Source organism: Salvelinus sp. IW2-2015, linkage group LG15 (assembly GCF_002910315.2).
Source record: "Salvelinus sp. IW2-2015 linkage group LG15, ASM291031v2, whole genome shotgun sequence".
Taxonomy (NCBI): Eukaryota; Metazoa; Chordata; class Actinopteri; order Salmoniformes; family Salmonidae; genus Salvelinus; species Salvelinus sp. IW2-2015.
This window is the reverse complement of record NC_036855.1, coordinates 30,685,699-30,702,870: the sequence shown is the minus strand read 5'-3', so window position 1 is coordinate 30,702,870 and position 17,172 is coordinate 30,685,699. Positions and strand designations below refer to the sequence as shown.

General features: G+C 44.2%; 1 protein-coding gene across 4 annotated transcripts in view; it reads right to left on the bottom strand.

Moving 5' to 3' along the window:
• Positions 1 to 17,172, bottom strand: part of LOC111974813 (methylcytosine dioxygenase TET3-like) — a 61,711-nt gene that overhangs the window by 18,067 nt on the left and 26,472 nt on the right. Inside the window, exon 1 of one of the 4 annotated variants that reach the window (XM_024002824.2) lies at positions 3,287 to 3,852. The exons of the other annotated variants lie outside the window; for them this stretch is intronic. The gene's annotated coding sequence lies outside the window, so the exon portion shown is untranslated. Of the gene's footprint in view, positions 1 to 3,286; positions 3,853 to 17,172 lie in introns of those variants that run through there. 4 annotated transcript variants of the gene reach the window in all.

Below are 17,172 nucleotides of genomic sequence, written 5' to 3'. Positions count from 1 at the left end.
TAATACCTTTTTTATTTTACTTAAAAATTGCACTATTGGTTAAGGGCCTGTAAGTAAGCATTTCACCTTAAGGTCTACTACACCTGTTGTATTCGGCGCACGTTACAAATAAACTTTGATTTGATTTGATACCCGTGGTATACGGTCTGATATACCACGGGTGTCAGACAATCAGCATTCGGGGCTCCAACCACCCAGTTTATAATACCAAATCATGTGCATTGATAGTCTACGGTGACATTCCTGATGCCATTTCACAAGTGTGCTTCGTAAGATGATAGTAGAGCCTTGTATGACTCTCACTTCCATTAGAGTCCATTAGAGATAGAGCACGATGATCTCATCTGATTGCTGAAGCTGCTCATCCAATACATTAGCTGTGATGACATCACTGTTTACTGGACCTGCAGAATGAAGGCTGCAAGGTGATAGACTATAGGGGAGAATCTGGTCTCCTGGCTCCTGGTTTTGGAGGGGGAAACTAAAATGGACATTTTGACCATGTAACCAAAGCAGTGCTGTTGTCAAAACACACTATATTGCTTCAAACAGCCTTCTCAACACGACACTGACTTCAAAACAAGTTGGCAATGCAACCGATCTGTGCTTGAATCATGTATCTGCAGTGACACCCCTTAAATGGACATCATACAAGTATTGGAAGGACTGGGTCTGCTGTTTTGCTTTGTCAAAATGGAGCCCATACTAAGATGAGTTGGTTCCTAAGAGTAAAACTGTGTCCATATTTCAGTGTGTCTACAAACTGTTTGCAAACTGACAAGCATCTGACATACAAACAGGGAAGGTGATCTGCTCTACACAGGCTTACGTTACTTCCTCTTTAGAGTAATATGACACTGTCTGTCAGTGGTGTGTATAAAACAGGGAGAACACAGGTCTGAAGACGATTCATTATGATTTACTGTGTTTGAGGAGGCATAGCAAACAAAGATAATCCAAGTACAAACACAGAGTACAGGTAATGAATATGCACCACAGTTCAAAAGTTAGTTTTTCTTGGCAATTTCCCACATGGAATAGCCGTCATTTCTCAGAACAAGAATAGACTAATGAGTTTTCAGAAGAAAGTTCTTTGTTTCTGGCCATATTGAGCCTGTAATCGAACCCACAAATGCTGATGCTCCAGATACTCAACTAGTCTAAAGAAGGCCAGTTTAATTTATTCTTTTAAATCGAACAACAGTTTTAGCATGCTACATAATTGCCAAAAGGGTTTTCTAATGATCAATTAGCCTTTTAAAATGATCAACTTGGATTAGATAACACAACGTGCCATTGGAACACAGGAGTGATGGTTGCTGATAATGGGCCTCTGTTCGCCTATGTAGATATCCCGTTAAAAATCAGCCGTTTCCAGCTACAATAGTCATTTACAACACTAACAATGTCTACACTGTATTTCTGATCAATTTGAGGTTATTTTAATGGACAAAAAAAATTGTTTTTCATTCAAAAACAAGGACATTTCTAAGTGACCTCAAACTTTTGAAATGTAGTGTATGTTCAACCACTTCTACACCGAGACACAAATCCATGACACACTGATTATCCAAATAACCAAATAACACTTTTTCATATTTTGAATTTGCCTCGGAACATCTTCAAGTCCTATTCTACAATAGCCTAAACTAAATAAGGAAGTCTTCAACATGGCACTGTGGACATGTTAGAACAGGGAGTGCTGTGGCATTGAGGCTATAGCAGGTGAAAGGCAAGCCCTGCTCTATGCCTCAGACAGACACACGTTGATAATGCTTGAAGTCCTGTGAGCTCAGACAGACTGAGCTCTATGAGGATTACACACAGTCATAATCATATCCATACACTATGTTGTACACACGTACATACTGTATACTACACCGCCATGCACACATACCGTTTACTGCACACACAGATACACATAAAGGTAGACTACACCATGTCAAAAGACTGCCTAATCCTAGAAGAGGAACTAGGCTGGTTTGTTGTTTGAGTTATGATCCAACAGGTCTGTGTATAATGCAGACTTCATCCCATCTGTATTCACAGTGAGAACACAGCTCTCGTTTGTAGCTCCTACAGTTGGTTGACAGCTGAAGTGGACCAGACACCCTGCTTCCCGTCATTTAAATATATTGAAATGAGCCTTTTGAAGTGTCTAATTATTGGACGGGCCGCTTGTTCGGGCCCTTTGAATTCACCTTCTGTGCCGGGTGTCTGGTGGGGGTCCCTGGGGGGGTGGAGGGGGGTGAACAGCCGGCCGGCGATACGTGAGAAGCCCCACGTTGCCCCATCACAGACTGATCATCAGACTGAGCTTAGTGGATGGGGGGGGGGGGGGGGGGGGGGGTTGAGACAGAGTGAGTAAGAGAATTGCAATATATTGAAACAGCGTGGTCACAGAACTGTACAACCCAACAACCCCAGAACCAGTCACATTGTTGTTGTTCATCTCTGTTCCTCACAGTCGATAAACTGACACACTTCCTCTAACTCTCTCTAACACGTACAGCACCAGTTGAATCGCCGGTTCCACACGCCCGGCTTAAACCCAAACACTTTAACAACACGATCACAACGACAGTTCTCATACCCAGTCAACTGGGACTTCACAGATGTAATTAGCCAAATTAGACTGTCACAAATACCGTCTCTCTCTTCATGCACACGGTGTTATACACACTGTGGCATGCTTACACCTGCGTGCACCTACCACGGTGCTTCTGACAGAGCAGACCACGTGCTCGGACAACTATTGACGCCGTGTGAGAGCCTACTCTTTCCTGCCAGGACACACACACACAAACAGCACGCACCGCACAAAGCTTCCAATCCAAAACATCAACACGCCCAACCAGAAGAGACGGCCTAACCTGTTAGACACCCTAAACTCTGAGCCTAGTCCCTTTAAACGACACACAGGCAGTACGTTGCCGGCTAAACAGTCAAGCTGGTCTATCCTACAACTAGACCACTACGCGTTTGTCCCCACCTCACGTCCCCACCTCCACCAGACCAGAACAGATGCCTCCAAGGTTGACAGCACAAAGTCAAAAAGGAAGGAGGGTGGGGAGACAAAGCGGGTGGGGGGGGGGGCATAAAGCCTGGGAGTAGACATAAATCCAAACAGTTAGACACACGACACCCTCCCTCTCTCCTTCCTTCTATCCCCCCCTCCCCTGGCTTTCCTTTCCTGCCGTGTCGGTCGTCGAGAAAACATGAAGGAGGAACCATGAGAATAAAACCCAGAAAAGAGTAGAGAGCCCCACACAGCTTCAGTACTTACATGGGTCTAGACGTCCTGCCAGTGGAAGTGGAGAGACACAGCAGGGAGAGGAGGGGAGCCACTAGCAATCTGGTGGAGGCTTTTTTGTTGTTGTTGCGGCACACAAGCACCGACACGCACGTACACACGCACACGCACACACACCTCCCCCCATGGAACGCACGCCCGCTCTCTGTCTCTTCTTACGGCCGTCACTTTCTGTTTTCTCCTTTTTCCTTTCTCATTACCTCTCTCTGCTCCTCCCTTCCCTTTTCAATATCCTTTTTCTTTCTCTTACACTCACAGTCTGGTTCTACTTGCAGCCCCCACCTTCCCCTCTCTCTCTCTCTCTCTCTCTCTCTCTCTCTCGCTCGCTCGCTCTCCCTCCCCCTCTCTCTTCTGTGTGTGCAGAGCGAGAGGCCATTATCTGAGGCACAGTGGGCACGTACGAGGGAATGGAGGAGTGTGCAGTGAGCAGAGAGAGAAAGAGAGAGCTCGGGGATGGACGCTAGCGGCAGCCCTAGAAACAGCAGCACATTGCAGCAGAGCGAGAGCTGTTACCAGGCAAAGCTCTCTCTCTCTCTCCACCAGCACAATCCCTTATTGAATAGGAACACCTTGAATACATAACAGTGTGTTTCGGATAACATTATGTTATGCGTTTTAGTCTATCTAGTCATGTCTAGTCATTTGGGTTATCTAAGAGCGGAGCGGTTTTTGAGCATGTGGACGCGATGGAAACCACTAGATGCAGGCGAACGCCAATCTCAGAGGGCACTTGCTGGAACATCAACAAGAAAATGAAATAAAAACCAACAACATTAAGTCCATATATATGTGGTTTGAATTCGACCGATTCAGACTCAGACTTTCTCCTGCGAGACAAGCTGTACGTCCATCTTTCTGTTTCTGTCATAGTCCATTGGTCGTTACAAAGCCGCTGACGATCTCTCTGTTCGTGTCTCTGTCGTCTACCACAAAAATGTTAATAGTAGCTACTTCTTTACAGGTCTGTTACCTTCCCCGGCCGCTGATGTGTCGCTCAGTGCGAGGTGATGCCGGGGGAAGAAGGGCAGCCTAGGACTTGTAAAGGCGAGACGAAGCATAGCGAGTCTCCCACATACCAGAGGATAGCGATGGCTTGAGAGGACTTTAAAGGTGCCAATACGTTTCACACTCAATCGTTTCTAAAGCCTATAATCTCCTGATTAATACATATGCGAAAGAGGGAGCAAATGGATTGAATGTGATTGAGAGAGGGGGGATAAAGACTACAGGACTGGAGTCTGGGGAACTGCACAAGCAGCAGTCGATGGCAGTTTGGTAACATACAGACCACAGGGATAAAGGAAGCCAGAGGGACAGTAGAGACGAGAGGAACATCGAGGGGAGAGTAAGGAGAGATGTTGAGCTACAGAAATGCAACATTCACACACACACACACACACATAACAACCTAGTAAGTTGTCTTATTCATGTGACTTCGGCTCTAGCAAGAGAGGAGAACATGGATAAGAGAAGGACGAGGGAGCAGAGGAGCAGCGATCGAGCGGCTTGTCGCTTGACAGAGACCGTCCGCAGCGGCATGGTGCTACTAGAGACATCGACAAACGGCAACATCATTTGCACCGACGTCTAAGAGGACAGAAATGATTCCGCTGTCTCTCCTTCTCCATGGCGTGCCTGCTTTCCCTCTCCTCCCATCCGGCCGGTCCCTCTGTCCCGCCAATGTTCTCCCAACGTTATCCCCTCACCATTGCTTCAGCTTTAGCACCACCATCGCTAGCTCACTCCACATGCTACCCCTCTGACCGCCCTTCTCTGCTCCTTCTCTTCTCTCTGTCCCCGCTCTCTATCTGGAATCAGATTTATCAAAGAAGAAGGGGGAAAAAACATGGCCGACGTCTCGTCTCTCCTCCATGCAGATGAGATCCTTGTCAGCTCCTGCACAGTATCGTTTTATTATTATGAATGAGCATGTGGACTCTGCGCATTGGCTGGATTTATTTGAGTAACCTCTCCCTCTCCCTTAATCTCTCTTTCACTCTCTCTTTTTCCGCTCACACTTTCTCTCTCGTGTTTGGTTTCTGTCCATTCCTTTCCATCGCTCCAGGTTCATGGCAGACAGTGTCACTCCAACCCTGTCGGAGGCTTTCGTTGTCTGGCCCTGTGATTCACACAGTCCTCCACCAGCGCTGCCTGGCATTCACACACACCGCACACGTGCGCACGCGCAACCCAAAGACAAACACGGCACAACCCAAGCTGGTGCCTAGTAGTAAAGGGAAGTGTGTTGTGTCACATGTCCAGGAAGCACCAATGAGGGAGAGAGTGAGAGAGAGAGAGAGAGAGAGAGAGAGAGGGGGGGGGGGGGGTTGAGAGAGAGCTAGTGAAAGCATGTAGTTATGACATAACTGTTACATCATCAGAACCCGCCCGGCTGCCCCGCCTCGCACAGGCTGGACTTAAGTCTCATATGACACCGTGTGTAGACCCCCCCCCTTACCCCAATACACACACACGCACACACACTCTCATTCATTCACCCTCCTGACTAGCGCTCGCTCTCTCCCGCTGTGCAGTGACACAGCATTTCTCGCTCTTAGAGCAAACTTAACCGTCTCCGTTCAGCGTAACACACTCATCTGCTCAACGCCAACAAGAGAGTGTATGTACAACAAAGAAAGAAGCAAACTGTGTACCACCCCTCCCCCTGTTTTAAGAACCTGAATACGATATGAATTCCCAATATGAATTTGATTAGCTCCACCCGATTTCTAAAAGGCTGTTCTGGCCATGTCATATAGACAGTTAAAACAGCGTAGGATAATCCAAATGCTTTTAAGCAACTAGCGGGCCAATCACAGGAGGTTGGCGGCACCTTAATTGGGAAAGACGGGCTGGTGGTAACGGCTGGAGCAGTATAAGTGGAATGGTATCATATACATCAAACACACGGTTTCCAGGTGTTTGATGCCATTCCATTTGCTCCGTTCCAGTCATTATTGTGAGCCGTCCTCCCCTCAGCAGCCTCCACTGGCCAATATATAGATGCATTCTGCTACTAGCAGACTACACTTGTCAGAACTATATGTTTTTTTTAATACATTTTCTCTCACATTTTTTGAAGCTAAAATAGTCGATTTTCGTACAAATAATATCCTCCCAGAAAAAAAAGCTATATTATGATAACACTGGGGGAGTTTTAGGTTAGTGCTACTGTTCTGTGATACACCACCTGGGATGAGCAGACCAGCAGCCATCACAGCTCAGACAACAGACTCACTTATCGAGTGGGTCAAGACCACCACCTCCCTGACGAGCGCTATAAGGCCCTTGTAGTTTTCACCTCAGTACGTCAGAGCCACGCCAAAGTTGACGGCCCTGTCCATGTGTGGACTCATAAAGGGACAGTTTACCGGACACAGATTAAGCCTAGTCCTGGACACTAAAATAATTTTATGTAAAATCTCCCATTGAGTTTGTTTCTAGTCCTGGACACTAAAATAATTGAATGTAAAATCTCCCATTGAGTGTTTCTAGTCCTGGACATTAAAATAATTGAATGTAAAATCTCCCATTGAGTTTGTTTCTAGTCCTGGACACTAAAAGAATTGAATGTAAAATCTCCCATTGAGTTTGTTTCACACATATTAGCCATATATTTTAACCATATGTTCCATCAGACTCATCAAAACAAAAGGAGTCTATTTTACTCCCAGATGGCAGAAACTATTGTTCTGTGATCTCCTCAACAATACACCAGAGGGAACGTTCCCTATGTCTCAACCACCTGCAGACACAACTGTCACGTGTACTTTGAACTCCTTCAGGCAAACCCCTGACTACCTTGTGTTCCCTAGACCCAAACCGCCAGACAGTCACAACAATTGAAGTACTGCCAAAGCCCTGACAGACATAACACTATTTTGTTTCCAACCGTAAAGAACACAACTAGCACATCGACAACTCTCAAGGCATTACAGAAATGAGCAAAGTGAGTGATCTGCTCTCAAAACACTGCAGGGTACCCAGTCTGCAAAAACTGGTCGAATAAACGTTGTTTCCACGTCATTTCAACCAAAAAATACAATGCGATGATGTTGAATCAACGTGGCAAAATAATTGGATTTGGAAAAAGTCATCTGCGTCAGGGAATTTAGTCTTTTTCTCACCCAACTTTAGCTAAATCCAATGACACGGTGAAATGTTTTGTTGATTTCACATTGAATTCACGTTAGTTGACAACTCAACCAAATGTAAATCAAAACTAGTCGTTGAACTGACGTCTGTGGTCAGTGGGTAGTTCCATAGCAACAAGTGGTCCGCTGATGTACTAGTGAATAATAACAAGACAGTGCGGGTTTAATGAGGGGGCCTAAAGAAGGAGAATGTGATGATTTAAAAAAAAACAGAAGGGCAATTCAACACTTACAGTAGGAGTACTCTATTTGAGCATGAGGTGCGTGGTATGTGGTAACTCAGAAATGAAATAATTATCTGACTAGTTCTCCGATTTATCAGTAGATGTGATTCCACATCTCAACTCCTCTCTCTCTCTCTCTCTCTCACAAAGCATTGTATTGGCCTTGTAGGAGTGATGACAGAATAGAGTGAGCGCAGCTGTGTTGTGTTCACCTCTTTCTACCATGACTAAGACGGACTGACTCATCTTTTCCTTCAAACAGTCACCCACACACACTGACAAAGAAAACACACACCCCCCTCACACACAAATCAACACATGTACGCGTTTACTGTATCAAGAAGGCACAGGTGGTGGGTGAATCTCGAAGATGAGAAAGATTAAACATGACAAACAGAATGTGTCATTTATTTCTACAGGGTACAGAGGAAACCAGCTCTCAGTGTTGAGGAAACAGCAAATATAAGCCAGCATGTAAGCCTAGTGGCTGATGCAACCACTCTCAACCCTCTCACCTTATTTGTAGGGAGGCTAGTGTCAGAACATACCATATGTCTTAAGTCACATCTTCTAAAACAACAGAGAGGTCTAGGGAGTGGACAGTGCAAGTCTTCTCAGGAGAAACATAGCCTAGGCCAAATACCATCAATAGATTAGACGGTCCAGCCACCCAAATTAGATCATTGCTCTAGGTTCCTGACAGAGCAGAGACCAACCCCCAACCCAATGTTTTCCTGTCAGTCCCTGACCCCATTCCTCCATCCCCCGACCCACGTTACACACCCTGCTCCCTTCCAGCCTCATGCCATCAAGGTCATCTGTTCTGATACACACTTCATGTGACACACACAGAGGGAGAGGGAGGGAGAGAGAGAGAGAGAGAGACGCACACAGGCAGAGATTCACACAGGCAAACGCCTGGGGAGCACACGCAAACAGGGGAGCACACGCAAACTGGGGAGCACACGCAAACAGGGGAGCACATGCAAACTTAACAGGGGAGCACACGCAAACTGGGGAGAACACGCAAACTGGGGAGAACATGCAAACTGGGGAGCACATGCAAACTGGGGAGCACACGCAAACTGGGGAGCACACGCAAAGGCTCTCTGCGGAGTACAGGCTGGCTGGCTTGTGTAACACACTGTTGGACCCTCGACAACTACTGTGATTATTATTATTTGACCCTGCTGGTCATCTATGAACATTTGAACATCTTGGCCATGTTCTGTTATTATCTCCAACCTGGCACAGCCAGAAGAGGACTGGCCACCCCTCAGAGCCTGGTTCCTCTCTCAGGATCCTTCCTAGGTTCTGGCCTTTCTAGAGAGTTTTTCCTAGCCACTGTGCTTCTACACCTGCATTGCTTGCTGTTTAGGGTTTTAGGCTGGGTTTCTGTACAGCACTTTGTGACATCAGCTGATGTAAGAAGGGCTTTATAAATACATTTGATTGATTGATTGTGCTCTCACTCACACGCATACAATGACTGAAGGTGGTCCCAAGTGGCTCAGTTAGTGGAGAATGGCGCCTGCAACGCCAGGGTTGTGGGTCCGATTCCCACGGTGGACCAGTATGAAGAAAGAAAGAAAAGTATGAAAATGTATGCACTCACTACTGTAAGTTGCTCTGGATAGGACCTTCTGCTAAATGACTCAAATGTAAACAAGGGTCATTGGGTGTATTGGTGAGGGTGAATGAGCAGGTGCTGAGTGGAACTGAAAGTGTAGCATAGAATACAAATATCTGAGAATCTATCCTCATCGTTCTGCTCACTCGTTCTCTCTGTTTTTCCTTCCTTTGTCTTATTTTATCTCTCACTCTACACTCTTAGAAAAAAACAGTTACCTTTTTAGCAGGTTTTCCGTTGTGTGGCGCCAGACATTTGACAGGCAGCATTTTAATTTACCGGACATTTGAGAAATTTACCGGACCCATATGCATTGTAACCTGATTAGGACGTCCACCCACGGTGCTCAGAATGACAGGAATCACATTTAGATTATGGTAATTCATATTAACAGAACATGCAAATTGAGGATGAAACCATGTGCCGCCCATCGTACCGAATTCTGATGTGCACTTTGAACATGTTAGAATAGCTGTCCACATTTACTTTTCCTCAGCCAACAAGATGAGTAACGAACAGCAGAATCACTAGCCTATGTCAATCTACTATCACCCATAGCAGACAAGTGTACCTATTCTATTGGTCAGCTTGTCAACGAAGAAAAAGCCTATTCCAAACCGACTCTGGGACAGTTGTGGGACGATAGATTCCAAATTCATACAACTAGGCTACATAAAAAACAACGTTAAAAGGCATGAGTCAGAGCCTCCCGGGTGGCGCAGTGGTCTAGGGCACTGCATCGCAGCGCTAGCTGRGCCACCAGAGTCTCTGGGTTCGCGCCCAGGCTCTGTTGCAGCCGGCCGCGACCGGGAGGTCCGTGGGGCGACGCACAATTGGCCTAGCGTCGTCCGGGTTAGGGAGGGTTTGGCCGGTAGGGATATCCTTGTCTCATTGCACTCCAGCGACTCCTGTGGCGGGCCGGGCGCAGTGCGCGCTAACCGAGGGGGCCAGGTGCACGGTGTTTCCTCCGACACATTGGTGCGGCTGGCTTCCGGGTTGGAGGCGCGCTGTGTTAAAGAAGCAGTGCGGCTTGGTTGGGTTGTGCTTCGGAGGACGCATGGCTTTCGACCTTCGTCTCTCCCGAGCCCGTACGGGAGTTGTAGCGATGAGACAAGATAGTAATTACTAGCGATTGGATACCACGAAAATTGGGGAGAAAAGGGGGTAAATTTTAAAATATATTTTTTTTTAAAGAAGAAGAAAAAAATTATTTTAAAAAAGAAGAAAGAAAAAGGCATGCAACAGATCAGAACTTGTAGCTTAAAATGTTGATAGAAATAATAGTCTTCGCATTATAAGCGCAACAATGCACACAAAGCAGCAGTCTACGCGGGATTGTTCGTTCCATAATGCAATTAGCAGAAAAACACATTTGTCAAAAGGGCACGGAACATTAGAGCGGTTTCATGTGACAGAGAGGTAAATAACAATTTGAAATTTAGAAAGAGGTGAGATCTAATAGGCAAAAACTAGCACGGGTTGCTAATATGACTTGGGTTGTGCCTTTGGCTACTGGACAATGAAAGAAAGTTGATATAAAATAATTGCCTCCACAAATATGATCTGATTTTGGCTAGGCTACTTTAAAGCAAGGTAAGACATGCCTCATATGTATAAAAATGTTCAGGTTTCAAACAATGAAGTATATGTTTTCAAAATGCATACTGCTTCCAGCTCATTGCAAAGTGGTGTGTGACGCGCCGATGAAGCCTGCCTTCCCGCTGCCTATGTATTTGCTGTTTGAGTGGCTCTCGCAGTGTCTGACAGATGTTTTGCTCAAAGGCTCTGTATCTGTATGCTGTACACGTGTGATAAATAAAATACATTGCAAATATACGTTACACGCCGCAATTTAATTCCACAAGATTATGTTAAATGAACCTACCTAAAATGAACCTATAAGCATGACCAGTCAAATGTATTTCCATCGACTGGTATGTCCATCAATGAATAGGAAAAAAACATTATTTCGCAATTCGATTTTTTCTTCTTCTCCCGGACAATTGGCCAGCAGCAATTGTATTTATCGGCTTTTCAAAACAAACAAAAAACTGCCCAAAAGACAGCTAATACCGGTTAAAAAAAAAACTGAAGTTTTTACTATTTCTCTGTCTTTCTCCATCCATTTCTTCTTTCTTTCTTTCTCTCTTTTTTTCTTTAACTCTGTCCCTGTCCTCTCCTCTGTGTTGTCCCTGACTTGTGAGCTCCTCCTCTGCTCTGGGCAGGGACAGAGAGGTACGGAGAGGGGGACAGACAGATGGACACAGAGAGAGGGACAGAGATATGGATAGACAGGGGGGACAGAGAGGTACAGACAGATAGACAGAGAGGGACAGGGAAGTAGCTCCTGACTCTGCCCTTCCTGACACATGGCACGTGCAAGTCAGCACGCACACACACACACAGCCCAGCTGGGAGGGAGAGGTCTGCCTGCCTGCCCCACTCCACCACTCCTCACAAAGAGAAGGGGAGAAAGGAGGAGAGAAGGGAGGCCAGGGCGGAGCCACCAAAAACACTCCAGCACCAGCAGAGGGGGAGGAAAGTGAAGGAGGAATAGTGTTTTTGAAAGACTGGTCTTTGTGGGAAAGACTTGGGACTGAACGAAAAATAGAGGGAAATATGAGGAGGCAAGAAACAGGTGGAGGGAAGAGGGTGGAGAGAGGGGGGGAGAGAAAGGGTGAAAGGGTTTAAAGTAGTAGTGGAAATAATACCCTTACATACTGTAGTTGACAAGACAGTAGAATTGATAGCAGATGATGTCACTAGTGCGATGAGGTTATACTGTTTAAATCAGTAGTAACTTTCAGTTGGAACACTTTGGGGAGGAGTCTGTCTACAACCCATCCATCAAAGACACACAGACAGACAACAAACAGTACAGCAGTACAGGGAGGGAAAATATTAGAGAATAAAACTACGGTGCAACAACGTAACACCTAGGGGGAGGGCTACACTGTGAGCGAAATAGAGAGAGGGGGGAGAGATAAAGAGAAGGCGAGAGAGAGAGGGCTAGAGAGGGAGAGGGGGCTAGAGAGAGAAATATATAGAAAGGGGGTTAAAGGGAACGAATAGGGAGAGAACCTTCCCCAGCCCCTGCACGGCGGTGTGTTGCTAACATTAGCTCCCCATATGTTCAAGTCAAGTGCAGCCCGTTTTAAAAGGTCCAGCGATATCCTTGCCTGTAGCACTGCAGAGAACCTATAGCATCAATCGCCTTGCTCTGTGTCATGCTTTACATCAACTACTACATACCCTACATATCCAATAACCATGACGTGTGTTGTAAACAAACATTTTCAAGCCACTTGAGGCCATACTGTATCGCCTATACGTTTGTAGCCTACACTCGTAGAAAAAAAAGGTGCTATCTAGAACCTAAAAGGGTTCTTCGGCTGTCCCCTTAAGAGAACCTTTTGAAGAACCCTTTTAGTTCCAGGTAGAACCTTTTTAGTTCCATGTATAACCGTTTCCACAGAGGGTTCAACATGGAACCCACGAGATTTCTACCTGAAACCCAAACGTGTTCCACCTGGAACCAAAAAAGGTACTCCTATGGGGACAGTTGAAGAACCCTTTTGGACCCCTTCATTTTCTAAGAGTTTAGCCGATTGGATCCATGTGTTTTCACACCAGACTCCAATACTGTATCATGAAAACTCAAAACAGACCTACAGGGATAACTTCTAAATCCTGTCATATAGTCATGGTTTGGCGGAGAAAGGTTGTGGATTGGCTGGATTCATTACAGTACTATACACACAGAGTTGGTTCCCAGTCTCCGAGAGAGAGCAGCCAGCAGAGAGGTGAGAATTTAAGACATGACACAACAGCCTCCTACTCCTCCCTCCATTCATTTTTCATTAACCGTGGCAGGCAGCGGTGCTCGGCCGCTCAGCCATTCTATCCTCCAGGAGAAACCAGACGCCATCCGGCACGGACGAGAGCCACAACACTTCAACCACACAGGGCACCGCCAATGATCCATGCCAGGACTTAAGCCAAGCCACGGGCACTCAGTCAGCCCCACAGACAGGACCCGTGAGGGGGAAGAAACATGACTGGGAACTGGGACGAGCGTCTGTTATAGAGCATTAATTAGAAAAGACACATTACAAGAGAGCTGCTGATGACAGTCAATCCCTTCTTGACATTTGAGTGGTCCCTGGAGTCTGCATCGGGGGAGGTGAATTAGTGGGTGAATACAGAATCTGAATCAAAATGTCATTTAGGATCCCATTGGGGCTCAATATGTTTCCTGCACATCTCGGTCGGTGAGTAATATGGGGAGACAGTCACTTGATTTGAAGTGGTTTGCATAACGGTTTGATGATTTCTGAGTAATAATTCTCGAATATCTGACGTAACCAATGGAAACGTAACCATGAGGAATGATTGTTCGTTGTGCTCGACAGGTTTCGTTCTTAAGAAGTTGCGGGCTGTCATCTATAGGACACAAGTGCATTGAGACTCATAACGGAAGGCACTGACACTTGGTCAATCACATTCAACAATCGGCTCGATTTGTGTTCAATTCCTCTACACGTGGGCACTATAAAACCCCACCTCCTCAATCCAACAAACAGTAGATGGACATGACATTTGGCAACAGGCATCAGGACCATGATTACGTTTCCATGCACAGTAATAATTCGATATTAAACTGATTATGGCAGTGGGCAGACAATACAATAGTCATGCAAACAACTTACTCTGCTTATCTAAAAATGTCAAAATCGAAGTAAGCATACGCCGATTAAAACACCTGGTTTTCTGAGCAATCTTTCGAATTATTAGGACATGTAAACACCTTAAATCGGTGTTCCAGGGGTGTATTTGATCTGCGCATGTGTTAGCACCAGCCGAGAGAGCCTCCCTCTTTTGCGCGAATGAAGTGAGTTCAGAACAACTGAATGTATGAAGTGAGTTCAGAACAACTGAGTTCAGAACAACTTGAATGTAATGAAGTGAGTTCTAGAACAACTGAATGAATGAAGTGAGTTTCAGAACAACTGAATGTATGAAGTGAGTTCAGAACAACTGAATGAATGAAGTGAGTTCAGAACAACTGAATGTATGAAGTGAGTTCAGAACAACTGAATGTATGAAGTGAGTTCAGAACAACCGATGAATGTATGAAGTGAGTTCAGAACAACTGATGATGAAGTGAGTTCAGAACAACTGAATGAATGAAGTGAGTAGATCAGTAATAGAAGTTCAGAACAACTGAATGTATGAAGTGAGTTCAGAACAACTGAATTGTATGAAGTGAGTTCAGACAACTGAATGTATGAAGTGAGTCAGAACAACTGAATGTATGAAGTGAGTTCAGAACAACTGAATGTATGAAGTGAGTTTCAGAACAACTGATGATGAAGTGAGTTCAGACAAACTGAATGTATGAAGTGAGTTCAGAACAACTGAATGTAACTAGAAAGTGAGTTCAGAACAACTGAATGTATGAAGTGAGTTCAGAACAACTGAATGTATGAAGTGAGTTCAGAACAACTGAATGTATGAAGTGAGTTCAGAACAACTGAATGTAATGAAGTGAGTTCAGAACAACTGAATGTATGAAGTGAGTTCAGAACAACTGAATGTATGAAGTGAGTTCAGAACAACTGAATGTATGAAGTGAGTTCAGAACAACTGAATGTATGAAGTGAGTTCAGAACAACTGAATGTATGAAGTGAGTTCAGAACAACTGAATGTATGAAGTGAGTTCAGAACAACTGAATGATGAAGTGAGTTCAGAACAACTGAATGTATGAAGTGAGTTCAGAACAACTGAATGTATGAAGTGAGTTCAGAAACAACTGAAGATAAGTGATGCAGAACAACTGAAGTAGTATGAAGTGAGTCAGAACAACTGAATGAATGAAGTGAGTTCAGAACAACTGAAATGTATGAAGTGGTTCAGAACAACTGAATGTTAGAAGTGGAGTTCAGACAACTGAATGGTATGAAGTGGAGTGATTCAGAACAACTGAATGAATGAAGTGAGTTCAGAACAACTGAATGTATGAAGTGAGTTCAGAAACAACTGAATGTATGAAGTGAGTTCAGAACAACTGATGAATGAAGTGAGTTCAGAAACAACTGAATGTATGAAGTGAGTTCAGAACAACTGAATGTATGAAGTGAGTTCAGAACAACTGAATGTATGAAGTGAGTTCAGAACAACTGAATGTATGAAGTGAGTTCAGAACAACTGAATGAATGAAGTGAGTTCAGAACAACTGAATGTATGAAGTGAGTTCAGAACACTGAATGTAATGAAGTGAGTTCAGAACAACTGAATGTATGAAGTGAGTTCAGAAACAACTGAATGTATGAAGTGAGTTCAGAACAACTGAATGTATGAAGTGAGTTCAGAACAACTGAATGCATGAAGTGAGTTCAGAACAACTGAATGCATGAAGTGAGTTCAGAACAACTGAATGCATGAAGTGAGTTCAGACAACTGAATGAATGAAGGAGTTCAGAACTGAATCATGAAGTGAGTTCAGAACAACTGAATGTATGAAGTGAGTTCAGAACAACTGAATGAAATGAAGTGGAGTTCAGAACAACTGAATGTATGAAGTGAGTTCAGAACAACTGAATGTATGAAGTGAGTTCAGAACAACTGAATGTATGAAGTGAGTTCAGAACAACTGAATGTATGAAGTGAGTTCAGAAGCAACTGAATGTATGAAGTGAGTTCAGAAACAACTGAAATGAATGAAGTGAGTGTCAAGAACAACTGAATGTATGGAAGGTTCAGAAAACTGATGTATGAAGTGAGTTCAGAACAACTGAATGTATGAAGTGAGTTCAGAACAACTGAATGAATGAAGTGAGTTCAAAACAACTGAATGTATGAAGTGAGTTTCAGAACAACTGAATGTATGAAGTGAGTTCAGAACAACTGAATGTATGAAGTGAGTTCAGAACAACTGAATGTATGAAGTGAGTTCAGAACAACTGAATGTATGAAGTGAGTTCAGAACAACTGAATTGTATGAAGTGAGTTCAGAACAACTGAATGTATGAAGTGAGTTCAGAACAACTGAATGTATGAAAGTGAGTTCAGAACAACTGAATGTATGAAGTGAGTTCAGAACAACTGAATGTATGAAGTGAGTTCAGAACAAACTGAATGTATGAAGTGAGTTCCAAGAGTACAACTGAATGTATGAAGTGAGTTCAGAAACAACTGAATGTATGAAGTGAGTTCAGAACAACTGAATGTATGAAGTGAGTTCAGAACAACTGAATGTATAGTGAGTTAGAACAACTGAATGTTGAAGTGAGTTCAGAACAACTGAATGATGAAGTGAGTTCAGAACAACTGAATGTATGAAGTGAGTTCAGAACAACTGAATGTATGAAGTGAGTTCAGAACAACTGAATGTATGAAGTGAGTTCAGAACAACTGAATGTATGAAAGTGAGTTTCAGAAACAACTGAATGTTATGAAGTGAGTTCAAGAACAACTGAATGAATGAAGTGAGTTCAGAACAACTGAATGTATGAAGTGAGTTCAGAAACAACTGAATGTATGAAGTGAGTTCAGAACAACTGAATGTATGAAGGTGAGTTCAGAACAACTGAATGTAATGAAGTGAGTTCAGAACAACTGAATGTATGAAGTGAGTTCAGAACAACTGAATGTATGAAGTGAGTTCAGAACAAACTGAAATGTATGAAAGTGAGTTCAGAAAAACTGAATGTATGAAGTGAGTTCAGAACAACTGAATGTATAGAAGTGGAGTTCAGAACAAACTGAATGTATGAAGTGAGTTCAGAACAACTGAATGAATGAAGTGAGTTCAGAACAAACTGAATGTATGAAGTGAGTTCAGAACAAT